This window comes from Mastigoproctus giganteus, chromosome 13 (genome assembly GCF_048544385.1).
Source record: "Mastigoproctus giganteus isolate SK-2022 chromosome 13, ASM4854438v1, whole genome shotgun sequence".
Lineage (NCBI taxonomy): Eukaryota > Metazoa > Arthropoda > Arachnida > Uropygi > Thelyphonidae > Mastigoproctus > Mastigoproctus giganteus.
In genome coordinates, this window is record NC_143587.1 from 136,968,322 (window position 1) to 136,985,137 (window position 16,816).

Here is a 16,816-nt window from a genome sequence, read left to right on the forward strand (position 1 = left end):
GTCGGTTTTTGTCTTTTATAATCGTCCATTTGTGTCTCCCATATGAGATTCCAACGGTAGTCTGCCAACATATTTGTTGGCAGACTACCGTTGGCCGAACAGTAGTCTGCCAACAACATATTTGTTGGCAGACTACTGTTCCTAACTCTTTGTACGCTAAAATTAGCTCATCCACAATTTCACTGTAATTTTGTGATTTCTCATTGCTAAAAAGTTCTGGAAGATGTTTTCGTATGCTGTCCAGTCTCTTATTTCTGTTGAATTTAATTTTTTAGTGAATTCCTAATTTCGGAACAGGAGTTAGATTTGAGGCGCCACAAATATTCTCTCATTTATCTTGGCCTTACTGATTTGAGGAAACTTTTCCCTCAAACAGGAAAATCCTTCTTCTTCTCCTTCTTTCAAATAGATTTTTCACTTATCCACCCAAAGGAGGATGTGCTAGATTTCTCTGTCCTGGTGTCGTTTCTGAGCAATCTGGTCATTAATTACCCTGTAGTAGCAATCCTTCACTCGACTGTCTCACTTGCATAAAAAGCAGCCTCCCTGCAACCCAGTCAGCAATGCTGCCCTTTTAGCTCAGCACAGGAATATCCATGGAATATCTGTGCTGACCATGGATAAGATTACATCTACCCATATATTTATCTTGTCTGTAAATTGCGTGTGTTCTCTGGTCAATTTTCCTGTTTGTTGGATGAAAAACCATGACTATCTATGCGCTTTAACAGACAAATGGATGAACACTAACCGCAGGCAGAGCTGGACATTATGCTTGCACTGCTCGATTGAAATGAGTAGCAGCTTTGAAAGCAAGGTGCTGGGGTTTCAAGAACTGCTGGGAATCATGGAACAAGCAAATACATGGGCTGTGTGGTAACTAAGAGTAAGAATAGGTGTATGTATACTTGCATGTACACTAATGCTATGAGTATAAAAAATAAATTGATGAATTTGAAGTGCTGGTCAAGACATCAAATGCTGATGTTGGGATTTCAGAGACGTGGTGTCAGTGAGATATTAGGGGATGTATAATTTGAATATGGGGAGTAAAATATATATAGAAAAGACAGGATAGGAGAAGAGGTTGACATGGGTGTCCAGTAGAATGTTAAGTCAAATTGGTGTGGCATAACCACTGGGAAATCAAAAGTGAGAGTAGGAGTTTGTTATATGCCTAATGACCCTGATGAGTACAGCAAACAGCTGTACAGAGAAATAGTGGGCCAGTATGCTGAAAGGACAGAATTCATGAGATATTTAGTTCCCTGGGCAATGCAACGTTCTCACCCCACTCGCTAGTGATCGAACCCACCGTTTGGTAGGTATGTAGATACACTGCATTCACGTAGACGGTAATTACTTCGATGGCAGTATGGATAAGCGTCGTGAATCGCACTTTCAATAAGGGATGATAGTGGGTGCCCAACACGAGTGACTATCGCGGAGGTGGTACAGAAATTGCTCTATCCCTGTTCGATAGTATCAAGAGTGTATCGGAATAGCATCTCACCGTGGACAGCGCTGTGGGTGGAGAATGGGGGTGGATGAACTGGCCGCCGACGTCTGTATCGCATTGTTTCAGCCAAACGGAGACACAAATCAATGAGGGAGGTGCCAAAAACGTCTCCACCAAGACCATTTAGGCGATCATTGCCTCAAACATGTAATGGGGGCCACCGATTCACCATAGTTCCATTGCTAACACCATGAAACAGGACTCTATGCCTCAACTGGGTAAAAGAACATGGGCACTGAACCTTGGATTATTGGAGATGGGTCTGATGAGTCCCATTTACAGTTATTTTGAGCCCACGGGAGGGTGCTTATCTAGCGGAAACCGCAAAACACTATGCATCCAGTACGTCAACAAGGAACTGTTCAGGCAGGTGCACAGTCAGTAATAGTCTGTGGCGTGTTCGACTGGCACATATCGGGACCTTTGGTACGGCTAGACTCTAGATGCATCATTGAATGATCCAGGTTACCTCTCCATCCTTGCAGATCATCTGCATCCCTCCATGGTCATCATGTACCCACAGAGCAATGGACTCTGGAACATTCGAAGAGCATTCTGCAGATTTTACCACCATATAATGGCCTTCCCGTTTACCGACATGAACCCTGTAGAGCATCTTTGGGATGTTGTGGAAAGGTCCGTTAGAGCTTTGGATCCTCCACCCAGGAACGCGACGGAATTATGGACAGCGATGCAGCAAGCATGGATGGAAATACTTGTGGAACACTTTCATGAACTAGTGGATTCAATGCCTCGCCGTGTGACTGCCATTATCCGGTCGAAAGGTGAGCCTCAGTGTAAATCAGACCGTCTTTTAATGAGGAATTTTAATTTTCCAAATGTTGACTGGAACTTGTAGGTTGCTCACTTACAGACTAGCAAGACGTTTGTGGATATGTGGGATGAATTTTTTTCTCCAACAACATGTTAGAGAAGCGAAAAGAGCGAGTAGTATTAGATCTGATTTTTCATGCATAAGGAATCCGCTGATAAAAGAAGCACTAGGTAGTGACCACAATGTATGGATTTGTGGTTTACTTAAAGAGGTCACTTCCTTCAAGGATAAAGGGAGCAGTTTTTGCTTTTGTAAAGGTACTCCTGACAACGAATAACTCATCTACGGGGTGCAAAAAGCGCATGGAAGTTCCTCGCGTCATCGACGGGATTCGAACCCAGGCGTTTTCCGCCCGGTGTAGGGAGGACGATGATGATATCACTGTGCTACCCTTGCAGATATCTATCCCGTTGTATTCGTCCTCCCCACACCGGGTGGAAAAGGCCTGCGTTTAAATCCTGTTGATGACGCGAGGAACTTTAATGAGCTTTTTCAATCAGTGGCTGAGTTATATGGTCTCAAGCGTAGATAGCAAAAATTTTTCCACAGAAACTAAGATTTTTTCGTCCAGCAAGGCAGGCAAATCGACCAGAGAACACACGCAATTTACAGAAATAATACATATATGGGCATATATAAGAAATTATGAGTGGCCCTAACATAATACGTTGAGCTTTTTATCTCGTTGTATTAAGGGAGACAGCCAAGGAAGTAACCAAACCCTTAGCCATAATTATGACAGCATTTCTGGATTCTGGGCAGGGGGAGTCCCACTGCCTGGAATTATGCAAATGTATCCCCAATACAGACCTTTTAGTTTAACTTATGTTCCGTGGAAAATAATGGACTCAGTGGTAGAGTAACGCAGGACATTGAAAAGGTCGCAATTATACTTTTGACACAGCATAAGTTTGTTAAGGGAAAACCTTGTTTGACCTATTTGATCGGTTACTACGATGTGGTCACAAAGGAACTGAATGCAAAATATAATTTTGCTCTCCTATATTCCTATTTCAGGAAAGCTTTTAATACTTAAAGGAATGCTGTACAACTAGGAGCAGTGTGCATTTAGGGCAAGTTGCTGCTATGGATAAAGGGTTGGTTGAGTGGGAGGAGACAGAGAGTGGTAATCAATGGACATTGCTTCCGATGGACTAATAGGGCCCATTGTTGTTTTCTAAATTTCTCAATGATACTGATGAAGTTGTATCAGGCTTAAAGTGCAAGTTTGCAGATGATACAACGGTTGGCAGGATGGTAGCAGGACGAGAGAATGCTACTGCAACAGGATGTAAAAAATTAAGGCAGATGGGCTAAAAAATGGCAACTTAAGTTTAACTTTGAAAAATATAAATTACTGCATATGGGTAGAAGTAAACCTAGAGTAACGTACCAACTGTGTGGTAGTACACTCAGGGTAGTGAAAATTCATTTCGCAATCGTTTCTCCTATGAGGTTTGTCACTATCGGATTGACTTTGTAGATGTTCACCGCCTCTATTAGCCAGCTATGAGGCACGGAGTCGCAGCCATTGCTGTAATCGATGTAGGCTCTGTACATGTTGCAGCGCTTCTTGTAAGCTTGCTCCACAGCAGCATCTATGGTTAATTCCTCCTTGTATCCTTTGCTCAGGCGATTGCATCCTTTCTGCTGTTCGGCCATTATGTTCTGGCTGTCCAAGTGGTCTGATATCTTCCTGGTTATGCAGCTGGTGAGGATCTTGTGCATTGTTGGGAGGCAGGTGATTGGCCTATATTTCGCCGTTTTTTTTTGTAACTTCATCTTTAAGCTTCAAATATGTGATTCCTTGAGTGGGAAATTTCGGAATTGTCTCTGGGTGCCCTATCATTCGGGTGAACTCCTCTGCCAGGTGCTTGTGAGTGTGCAAGCGAGCTTCTTGTACCAGTAGTTGTGGACGTTATCCATTCCTGGAGTTCGCCAGTTTTGAGCGTTCTTGATCGTCTGTTTTATTTCTTCTTCCTCAATCTCCCACCCTCTCATTTCTTGTACGTCCTTAGTTTTCTTGCATTCCAGTTCTATCCAGGGGCGCGGCTGTTATGTCTTACTTCCCTGCTACATATGTTTCTCCAGAACTCCTCAATCGTCTTCTAGGGTTGTCTGGTCCCTTCGTTTTTTCGTCTTCTCCGAGACTCCTGTAGAAGCGTCTTTGGTTCTCATCTAAGATTCGTTTGTTTATTTTCCTCTAGAGCGCTCTTTGTATCGGCGTACTCTCTTGCTGAGTGCAATGAGGTCCTGCTTCAATGTGTCCAAGTACTCTCCTATTCTCTGGTTTTTTGTCTCATGGACGCTGTCTCTCTTGAGGACTCTTCACTTTTCCAATTAATTTCTTACTCTTATTGCCCCGTTGGTACTGGGTCAATTGGCCTATCTTGACTCTTAATTCTTCTATCTTCTGCTGAATTTTTCTTTCCCAAGCTGGCGGTTCCATCTGTTTTCGGTTCTTCTGCTGCTGCTGGCCTCTCGTTTCTCTTCCATTAATACTCGTGGCTGCTACCGCAGCACAATACACGGCTGTGTGGGTGGCCTCTAGTGTTGTGCCATTGCTGTCGAGGTAATACGGTATTATGTTCCGATTGAGGTGGTCTGTGACTCTCCACAAGGTTCAATTCGGCCTCTGCTTCGATATCACATGAGTCTGTGCGGTACATTTCTTCGAATTCTGTTAGGGCCGTCTTCCACTAGACCTCTATTCTGGATATCATGACCTCGTCTCTTTCCACATCAGCTGCTGTGGGTTGTGTTTCTTCTTGCTCTTCCTCCTCTGGTTGGGTGGTGGTATGTTCTTCCTCCTGTGGTTTCGTTTTCTTTATCCTTTGTAGTTGATCGCTCACTTTTTGCTTGATTTTTTTCAAGACTGCAGGAGCTATCAGGTATAATTATGATTATTATTATTATTGGACATGCTAGCTAATTTAGTGCGCTATTAAAATTAATTAATAAAGGTTTTCGAGATTGTTGCTCAAAAAGAAGTTATATTTTAGATAAAATAGGTGTGGGTGAATGATAGGTTAAGATTTGGGACCTAAAGGTGGTTTTATTTTTCTGACTGTGAACTTTTTTTTTTTTAAATGGCTATCATTATTATTCTCGGGTCTAGGAAAAGAGGAAATTTCAAGGTCATTAAATTTTAAGGAACTATAACCAGCCACTGGGAATTCTTAGTAGAATAATTGTGCTACCTGATAGCTTTAACGTATAACTTTTCAGGATACCAAATTGTATTTTAAAAAACTCACCTGTTGCCGAGTTATACATTGGTATTTTCAAGGTCACAGTAATTCTACCGAGTCAGCCATTTGGATATATCCAGCAGATAAACGAACTACAGCAGTGCCACCTGCTTGTTCAGTGGTGATTAGAAATTCGGCATAAATTGCGTAAAATTATTAAATTGTGACATCACGAGGAAGCTTCACCACTGATTAAGCGCCACTCCATTTATATAGCTGCGTCAAGTTTAGTAGAGCGGCAGCTTAAATCCCAAACCTGGATAAATGGTGAGGGTTGAAGTCAGGAAGAGCATCCGGTCGTAAAAACTATGCCAAAACCAAAGAATAGATGTGTTCCAGTGAAAGAAGTTAGTCCAGCTAGAGGAGAAGAAGAGAATGTAAGTGTTAGAATGGGAACATTAAATGCCGACCCCATATAACGTGGGAAAAGGGGAAGCCAAAGAAGAAGAAGAAGAAGACTGGACAAGAAGGAAAGGCTACCTATCTGATTTACACAGCGGTACCCACTAGTAACCTGTAGAAAACCCATGGGGATAAAATCAGGAAGTACACGAACCTAAGACAGATCAAAGTGATGTGGCATATGCAACAAATAACGACCATCCCGATCATCGTGTGAACCACAGGTATGGTGTCAAAGACCCTACATAACAGCCGAGCAGCAATATTTCTCCCAACGAACACCTACAAGGAACTCCAGAAAGTCGCAATCCTGAACACCTGTAGGATAGTCAGAGAGTTCCCCGACCAACAGTAACACCAAACATAACAACAACCACCCTGTGTACTTGGTAACAGTACCCGTCACGAGGTGGAACCCCTAATCAGGGAGAAATAATATAAGCGCAATAATAATAATAATATTTATAATAACTACACCCTATGTACTTGGTCGCAAAACCCGTCACGAGGTGGAACCCCCAATCAGGGAGAAATAATATAAGAGCAATAATAATAATAACTAGGGGGCTTGAACACCTGCTCGCTGAGCTCACTTCTTTTGATAAAATAATATAAAATAAAATACCTTCACAAGCTTTCGAATCTGGATGTGTCTCTTCTTCAGCTATGAATACATAAATACGTTACTATGTCTAGATAATATCGTTGTAGATACACCATAGTCAACTCTTAAAGAAAAACTATGATAGTAGTGTAAAAAGCATCGTTTCATCTGTATCTCATATTTTGCTCATCCGTCTCAACCAGTTACCATTATAGCGCTACCTGGAATAAGTAACGCTTCACTAATAGAGAAGACTATTGTCATTTATTCTCGGTGGGCACCACCACCCAGACGGCACCGTTTCAAAGCGAGTTGGCTTTTCATCGGTCGGTGGCTTTCACACTACGATCGTAGTTTTTCTTTAAGAGTTGTCTGTCTGCGCGGTAGCACAGTGGTATCGCCGCCCTCACCACACCAGGTGTGAAAGGCCTAGGTTCGAATCCTGTCGATGATGCGAGGAACTTTTATGGGCTTTTTTTTCACTCCGTGGCTGAGTTAGTATGTCTCAGGGTAGACAGCAAGGTCTTTTCCCACAGAAACTGGAATTTTCTCCTCCAGCAAAACAGGTAATTCGATCAAAGAACACACGCAATTTACAGACATAATAGATAAACGGATATTCAGGGGCTTGAATCTCGGTCTACTCAAAGAGCGTGTGCTACTGCACCCCTGCTCCTGACCACTCTTCTTCGTATGAGACATGTAATCATTTACGGAGACCCTAATATAATAATAATAATAATAATAATGTACAATATATATAATATTTTAATTTATTTTCTCAAGAGAAGTTGATATTACATAGAGAATAATAATAATAATAATAATAATAATAATAATTAAAAGTTGTCTATGGTGTATCTACACCGATATTATATAGATATATAATCTTAAACTCTTAAAATAGTTTATGCCTTGTGGCATTTAGTTTATTTAAATAAAACATTACATATGGAAATCAAGAATGGTACCGCGTGGTCATGTTAGATAAACTTAGCGCGTGACCACGCTTGAACCCGCATCTCTCTCTCTCTCTCTCTCTCTCTCTCTCTTTTCCCATTGGCTAGATAAATATCATTACGAGGGAAGTTATTTTAATGTATAGAAAGATAATAGACTATAAAATATTTAAGGGCAAAGTCCTCATGCTACAAGTGGAATGACTAATATATAGGTCAGTGCAAAAGCAACATTTCAATGTAGCCATTTACCAAAGTAGTTGAATGATTTTATTTAATCAATACTAACTTTTGACACTAGGGTGCATTTGTATACGTAACAAGTAATTGTGTTTTTTTCCTATGTGCTGTTGAGAAGTGGACGTTTGTGGAGTTATTATTTTGATTATTGTTATTATGTAGTGTGGATTTAGGTATGTAATAGCTTTTCTGAAGCTATTTATCTAATTGGAAAAAAAAAATAGCTGTGTGATATATTATTTTTCTTGCCCTTGGTTTTACTTAAATTTTTTTTCTCAGATGTTTGAAATGATTTGTGTTTTGATGATACTTGTTTGTTGATTTACGCTTTTGATAATGCTTGTGGATTTACGCTTTTGATAATGCTTGTTTATTGATTTATGCTTGATGATACTTATTGATTTATGCTTGATGATACTTATTGATTTATACTTGATGATACGTGTTTGTTACTTTATGCTTGATGATACTTGTTTGTTGATTTATGCTTGATGATATTTAAATAGTATACAATGTTTTTGTGAAAATATTCTAGCACACATTGTTTGCGATTTTACGTAAGCGTATGTTTCATATTCAGAATAACTAGTATTAACCTAGCGGAAGTCTATTAACGTAGGCTATTAACCTAGCCTAGGAGTGAATGTTTCAGTATTGACCAAACTTAACTGTAATTTTATGGTCAATACTAATACATTCAATACTACAATTTAGTGCACATTTGGACTGTAGTTGCTGATTCAAAGTATGGGAACGGACCAGCTACTCTCAGATAAATAAACGTTCTGTATATATACTTCTGGACTACCATAATAAGGTCAGAGGAGCTCACAAGAACATTTCCATATTAAGTAGTCATTTGAGCTTGAACCACACTCACTCAAAGAACTTGTATTTCTGTACCCTTGTGCTTGACAATTTGGCTGTGGTGGCCTTTAATTTGATTTTCTTGAATAATGTTTTTTAAAAAAAATCAATCTGTCAGGCAGAGGGAGTAGGATTTTCTCCTGTGAGTTATTTGGGGGTTTTCAGCCAGCACAACATTCCAGTTGGCCCATGACAACACACTTATACAGCCATAATACACATAGAGCAATATGGCCTAAGACTAAGTCATTGATACTCCAAAAAACCGACAACATTAAACAGTACATAACAAAGTTCCCCCTTGATTACATTGTATGTTGTGGGTGGTTTAAAAGTGTCATTCCTCCACATAAAGGACCATTACATATAGGTTAATATATAGGTGTGATGTATTATGTAAAAAGGGACAATGTGTATAAATAATTGTTTTATTACATAACAATCATTGGGTGGGGGGGGCTAGACTAGCTGTGAATCGTGGACTCTGCATCCCCAAAACTCGCTGTTCTTTTATTAAATAAAAGATTTTAAATATTAATAAATACCAAAAATGTAGAGAAACAAATTAAGTTATATTTCTTTATACAAGCAGCAATTGAAATAGTTTTTTTTTTTTTTTTTTTTTATGAAAACCCCAAACACAAGAGGTATTAGAACTTATAGTACTTAGTACTGTGCATGGGTTGGAGGTTGAGAAGACGAAAGAAGGTATTTGTTGACATTAGACTTGAACTTCTGTAGACTGTCGTTTTCAGGAAATATGTATGAAGGAAGGTTGTTCCAGAAAACGGCAGTTGAATGAATAAATGAGGAAGATGTTCCGTGAGTTTGAAGTTGGACAGGAAATGGATGTTGGCTGGTGGCGACACGTGTTTAGATTGTTTTGAAAGAAAGAGCGGGAATTATAGAAGCCAATTCAGAATAACAGTGCCCATGGAAGTATCTGTAGAAAAGGCATGCAGCAGAAACAGTACATCTATGAGACAGAGAGTGCAAAGACTCTGTTAGAGATGAGTCATTAATTAACCTAATTGTCCTCTTCTGAATGGAATCTAGAAGCCTGACAGAGGTTTTAGGGGCACCATCCCAGATCTGGGAACAATATTCCATGGTAGGGTGATTTGTGATTTGTACAGAGTGAACAGCTGTTTGGAGGAAAAGTAACACAAAGAGCGAAAGAAAAAACCAAGTTTTTTAGATGCAGAGGAAGCAATATTTGTAATGTGCTTGTGTCAAGGGAGATTAGAAGTCAGGGTAATCCCTAAAAGAGAGATATCATCTTGTTTAGAAATTGGAGTGTCACTCCAGGAGCAGAAGAATCCTTTCTTTGCAAGATATAAGACAGCACTGAGTTTTAGAAGAATTGAAATCAACTAAGGTGTCTTTGTCCCATTGGAGATCAGCATATAAGGAATTGGTAGCGGATATTCGAGAAGTTGAAGCTGATTGAGCAGGGCAAGGTTTCTCAAACTGGAAAGTGGAATGCAATGTGCTATTATCAGTAAAACTATGGATAGGATTTCCAGTCAATGGAAGGTCATTAGTATACAAGAGGAAAAGAGTGGGAGAAAGAACTGTACCTTGGTGGAGAAGTTAGAAGACAGAGTGCCATCTACCATCACCCTCAGTGAACGGTCAGAGAGAAAACTGGATAACCAATTACAAAAAACAGTTGGCAAACCATAAGATAGAAGCTTGTTTAGAAGACCTTTATGCCAAACAAGATTGGAAGCCTTTGAGATGTCAAAAGCAACTGCTTGTGTTTCGCCGAGCTTTTCCATTGAATTTTTCCATAAATGGGTAACATAAGCCAGAATATCACCAGTGGATCACCACTATGGAATCCATACCTGCGATTGTTGATCAGACGGAAGGTTTCTAGATAGTTTAAGAGTTGGTGGTCTTATTTATATATATATATATATTTTTTTTTTCCTCAAATATTTATTGTCAGGTGACAGTCTGATTGTCTAAAGTTCAAGGCTAAGCACTGCCTTGAACTTTGGTGGCTTAGGCAACCACCTAGGAATCCATAGGGATGAATCATCCATACTAGTTGAAGAAACCATTTAAGGATCCAGTTCCATTGTAATCTGCAATAGTATAAAGCAGTTGTGTCCAACCTACAGCCCACGAGCCGGATACAGCCCGAGAATAATTTTTATATGGCCTGCATAGAAAGTTATTCAGTTAATGTTATTGTGTATAAAGTTTTAAATTTTAGGTGAATATCATTATATTTATTTATTCACCTTAACAGTTGAAAAGCACTAATCCTTTTCAGGTTGTAAATTTTCTAAAGTGAGCATTAAAAGCAAAAGTAAAGTATTTTTTTAAAACCAAAAGTAAGTCATATTTTTATAATTTTAATGAAATAAAAAAAAAAATAAATCACTGACAGATTTGTTGCACATAAAACTCTTGGGAATTTGCATTTTTATATATAGCCTGAAAATAAAAAACGGTAACATGAAAGTAGAAACTTCCTTTTACATGTAACAAGATATGGAAGATGTGACACACTAATTTTTCTCAAATCACTCAGTGCGGCACGCGAAACAAATCTAACTTTGAATATGGCCCCTGTATGGGGAAAAGGTTGGACACCACTGGTATAAAGAAAACTGTGCTGTATCCAAGAACGTGTTATTGATAGAAAAAAAAAAAAATAATAAGATTACAAATTCATCCTTCAGAACTTTTAAACTGCAAATTTTTGTATTATTAAAGAAAAATTTTATCTGGCTGTGCATGCTATACTCGATGCATTTCTCATTTTTGATATGAAAAAAGATTCTGGATAGAATCTCCTTCCTTGACAAACCAAGCATGACATTGTTAGATAAATCCTGAAAGAAATGGCAAGTTCTGGAAGCCATTTATATGATAAAATTCATTTCATAATATTCATGACCTTCAAGAACTTCTTTAATGATTCTCCTGTAGTTTCTGACTTTACTCATCACATACTAATGGAAATGAATTAATTTTTTTTTAACAGTTCCATGATATTTTTATTGAGTTTATTTTCATGCTTTTCATTTGACTTGAAGATATTCACTTTTATAGCCAAAGAGAAAAGAGAACTCACAATGCATATGTTCATATGCCACAATGTTTCATCTTCTCCACGATGAGACTGTAAGATTTTTCTCTTTTGGGGATGGAGACATATGTTTCAGCTTACCTTTTAATGTTTTATTTCTCTTCAATCTGATAATATAGCTTAATTTCCAGTTTATTTTTTATATTCCCTGTTAATCCCCATTCTTAGCTCTTTCTCAGTTTAACTTCTGTGGGAGGGAAGATCGTGGAGTTTGGGGTCAAAGATGGGATTCAAGACCATCTCAACAAGAATAGTACCTTGAATAGATCCAAGTGTGGGTTTGTTACAGGGAGGTCATTCCTGACCAATTTGGTAAATTATTATGATGCAGGTAACAATTTTCATGTTATACACGGTGTGGCAGTAAACTGGTGTTGTTGCGACCATGTTCAATGAAATTGAAAATAAATGGAAGTGGTATATTGTAGTTCATACTTCCTCCAGCCGATGGTGGTACAGAGATTGTTCAATAGGTTGCAAGTAACAACCAGTTCCATTAGTAGTGTTAACATTATCATGCTTTTACAATGGGGCAACAAATGAATATCAGATTTTGATTTAAATTGGGAAAATCTGCAACAGAAATGTATGAAATATTAAAAATTATTTATAATGATGAAATGTTAAGTAGTACCAGTGTGTTTGAATGGTATAAGTGGTTCAAAGATTAATGTGAGGATGTTCATAATGACCCAAGAAGTGGGTGTCTGTGAACCTCTCATTTTGAGAGGTTCACAGACACCCACTTCTTGGGTCTGTGATAGTATGCAACTCTGTCTCATTTTGAGAAGTGAGACAGAGTTGCAAAAGTTCGTGAAATTGTGGCAAGAGATCATCGTTTGACCAATAGAATGATTGCTGGTGAATTGGATATGAATAAGAAGACAATTCGTCAAATACTGCATGAAGTTTTAGGAAAAAGGAAGGTCTGTGCAAACTATGTGTGACACACAGCCTCACAGTTGAGCAGAAGCAGTGAAGTGTCATTATTCAAAGACTTCATATAGACTTTTCAAGACAATCCTAATTTCTTTGACTGTATTTTCACTAGAAATGAGTGTTGGGTGTTTCAGTATGACACAGAGGTGAAGTATCAGAGCATGCAGTGGACTTCAAAATCGTCACCAGTGCCCACAAAGTTTTGTTTACAGAGGTTCAGGATCAAGATGATGCTGATCATGTTTATTGACAAAGAGGGCGTGATTTACGTGGAATCTATACCTGAAGGGAAAAGAGCCAATGCTGTATTCTACATACTAGTGCTTCAAAGACTATTGATGTGCATTTCCCAGGTGAATCCACAATATCAATAGAAAGGCAGCTGGTTCTTTTTGCATGACAACGTCCTGCCCATTCCACACTTGTTGTGAAGACATTTCTGATGAAACATGGTATTGTACGGATCCACCATTCACCATACTCTTCTAATCTAGCACCAGTCGACTTCTTACTCTTTCCCAAGGTGTAAACTCAGAGAAGAGATTTCAGGATGTTGAGGACATAAAGAAAAGTGTAACCACTGAACTGAACATCATCTTTTCGGATGCTGTCACCTCTTTTCAGAAAGTTTTAGAATGGTGTAATAGTTGCATTCAACGAGGTAGTGATTACTTTGAATAAAAATAAAATCATTTTTGAGCTCCTTCACTTTGTGTTCTTTTTATTGCACTAGTCTGGGAACTTTATTGCTACAGTTCATATATCTAGATTTCATATAAAGCTTTTGATACGGTCCCTCATGGAAGGCAGCTATATAAACTGAAAGAAGTTGAAAGGTAGGAGACAGAGGGAAGGCAGCTATATAAACTGAAAGAAGTTGAAAGGTAGGAGACAGACAGATATTTGTTGACTTGTCACTAAAGATAAGCACAGGAGCAGAAGAATCCTTTTTGCGATATATAAGACAAGACTGAGTTTTAGAAAGGTTGAAATCAACTAAGTTGTCTTTGCCACACTGGAGAATTACCTGAAGATCGGCATTTAAGGAATTGGTAGCAGATTTTCGAGAAGTTGAAGCTGATTGAGCAGGACAAGGTTTCTCAAAATGGAAAGTGGAATGCAATGTGCTATCATTGGCAAAAACTATGGATAGGATTTCCTATCTATAGGAAATGGAAGAAGGTCATTAATATACAAGAGGAAAAGAGTGGGAGAAAGAACTGAACCTTGGGAGACACCGGCATTAGTGGAGAAGTTAGAAGACAGAGAGCCATCTACCATCACCCTCAGTGATCGATCAGAGAGAAAACTGGATAACCAATTACTAAAAACAGTTGGCAAACCATAAGATGGAAGCTTGTTTAGAAGACTGGGGGCAAAGACGTTTCACGTGAGCGGGTAACTAATATCAGGGAAGAGAGCCTAAAAAACTTCAAGGGTTGTGTTAGGGTTGTTAAATATACAAGAACAGTAAATCTTAATTGTTTATACAGTAACGTTAGAAGTGTCGTCAATAAAATGAGCGAATTCGAACTGCTGGTTAAAACAAGTAACGCGGACATAATAGGGCTTACAGAGACGTGGTGCCACCCGGAAATTGGGGATGATGAGTTTCAGTACGGCTTGTATAATGTATTTAGGAAGGATAGGTTAGATAGAAGGGGTGGTGGGGTAATGCTTCTTATCAGAAGCAGCCTGAGTGCGACGATAGCTTTCCCGGATTCAGACATTTCACATGCTAGTATAGAGTCTGTATGGTGTGAGATAGTTGGAAACAAAGGTATAATGCGAGTAGGAGTAATCTACAGACCAGGCGATTGTGAAGATTATGACAAAAGCCTCTACATGCAAATGGAATGGGCAAGTAAGCATCAATGCCTTATTATGGGTGATTTCAATTTGCCTCTAATTGATTGGAGTAAATGGGAAGGAAACTCGACATGGGGAACAAAATTTTTAAATCAACTAGATGACTGTTATTTGTATCAACATGTCAGGGAAAGTATTAGAGAAAAGAATATCCTAGATCTCATCATCACACATGAATCAGATGACATAACAGGGCTGACAGTAGAGGAACCAGTAGCAGGAGGTGATCACGGAGTTCTACGGTGGATGATGACGAGAGAGGTAGCAGAAGTAAAAGGCAAAGGAATGGGTTTTAATTTCAGAAAAGGAAATTACGATGCCTTAAGGTACTACATGGCCTCTATTAACTGGGTAGATATCGCGCAGAGAATGAATACAATTGAACCGTGGTACGCTTTTAAAACATTAATCACAGATGCCTTGAATGCGTATATACCATTAAAAAAATACTCCACGAGAAGGGTTCCAAGTTGGATGAATATGAAGTTGCCGCATTACTTGAGCAGAAAAAGGTGGCATGGAAAGGTTACAGAGCAATAAAAAGTACTGAAGCCTATAGCAGCTACAAGGTGATGTGTAATAGAGCCACAGAAAAGGTTCGGCAGGCAAAGGCAGTTTATGAGAAATCACTAGCAAACAGAGCAAAGAGGGGGGATAAAGAATTCTTCACATATATAAACGCCAAGAAGAGCAGGACAAACCAGATCGGACCTTTACGTAAGGGAAAGGGGATAGTAATAAATACACCAGCTGCCGTTGCAGATGAACTCAACAGTTATTTTGCATCCATATTTACAAATGAAAAGCCTTTTGTGGCAATGGGAAATTGTGGGAGCGAAGTTAAAAAATATGTAATTAATGATATTGAAATTTCGCAAGCTTATTTAATGAAAAAACTTTCGAGCCTACAGACCAGTAATGCTCCTGGAGTTGATGGAATATACCCTATAATCTTAAGAGAGGCACCAAGTGAGTGCATTGAACCATTGAGACTAATTATGCGAGCATCACTAGTCTCTGGGGAGATTCCCTTGGATTGGAAAAGTGCAAATGTATCTCCCATACATAAGGGTTGCTCTAAAAGTGAAGTTGGAAATTATCGGCCTGTCAGTCTGACTTCAGTAGTAGGGAAAATCGTGGAGGCAATGATCAAGGGTGGAATTCAGGATCATTTGGATCAAATTGAAATTCTCAAGGATACTCAGCATGGTTTTGTAAAGGGAAAATCATGTTTAACAAATCTGGTTCACTATTTCGAAAGGGTCACTCATGACCTGGATTTAGGGAATAATTTCGACATTGTTTATTTAGATTTCAGCAAAGCTTTTGACTCAGTCCCACATGAGTGGTTGCTTTATAAGCTGGAACAGGTTGGAATCACTGGGAAAATCCTTAGATGGATAGAAGAATGGCTTCAGGGCAGGAGGCAGAGGGTTGTGATAAATGGCTATTCCTCAGATTGGGTTGATGTAAGAAGTGGGGTTCCCCAAGGATCAGTATTAGGACCACTGTTGTTTTTAATTTTCATAAACGACATTGATGAAGGGATAGAGGGCGTGATGTCTAAATTTGCAGATGATGTTAAAATTGGTAGAGTAGTTAATGATCACTGTCAAGCTGAGCTTCTTCAGAGAGACCTAGATAGACTTCAAGAATGGTCAGAAAAATGGCAGCTATGCTTTAATCCAACAAAGTGTAAGGTATTACACCTGGGAAACAGTAATCCCAAAAAAACTTGGAGTTCAACTAAACCCAGTACTGGAGGAAAGGCACTTGGGTGTTACGATACGGTCAGACATAAAATTCTCTGAGCATTGTAAACAGGTTGCAAGGAAGGCCCATGGTGTCCTATCGATGATCTATTGAACTTTTGCAAGTAGAGATAGGGACGTGATAATCCCGTTATATAAGGCTTATGTTAGACCACACTTGGAATACTGTGTTCAAGTATGGAGACCGCACCTAAAGAAAGACATCGAGCTTCTTGAAAGGGTGCAAAGAAGGGTAACTCGCCTGGTGAGATCGGCAAAAGGGCGTCCTTATAAAGAAAGACTTCGAATATGTGGGTTGCAGAGTTTGGAAACTAGACACCTTAGAGGAGATTTGATTGAGGTGTTTAAGGCTCTGAGAGGCATCAGTAAAATGAATGAGGACAAAATTTTCAAGATTATAAATGATGCTAGAACTAGGGGACATAAATTCAAGTTACGGGGGGAAATGTTTAG

The 16,816-nt window shown here is 39.1% G+C and overlaps 1 protein-coding gene across 1 annotated transcript in view; it reads left to right on the plus strand.

The window, feature by feature from the left end:
- Positions 1-7,880: 7,880 nt before the first annotated feature.
- Positions 7,881-16,816, plus strand: part of RnpS1 (RNA-binding protein S1) — a 119,264-nt gene continuing 110,328 nt past the window's right edge. The window contains exon 1 of the mRNA XM_090387005.1: positions 7,881-7,983. The gene's annotated coding sequence lies outside the window, so the exon portion shown is untranslated. The remainder of the gene's footprint in view (positions 7,984-16,816) is intronic.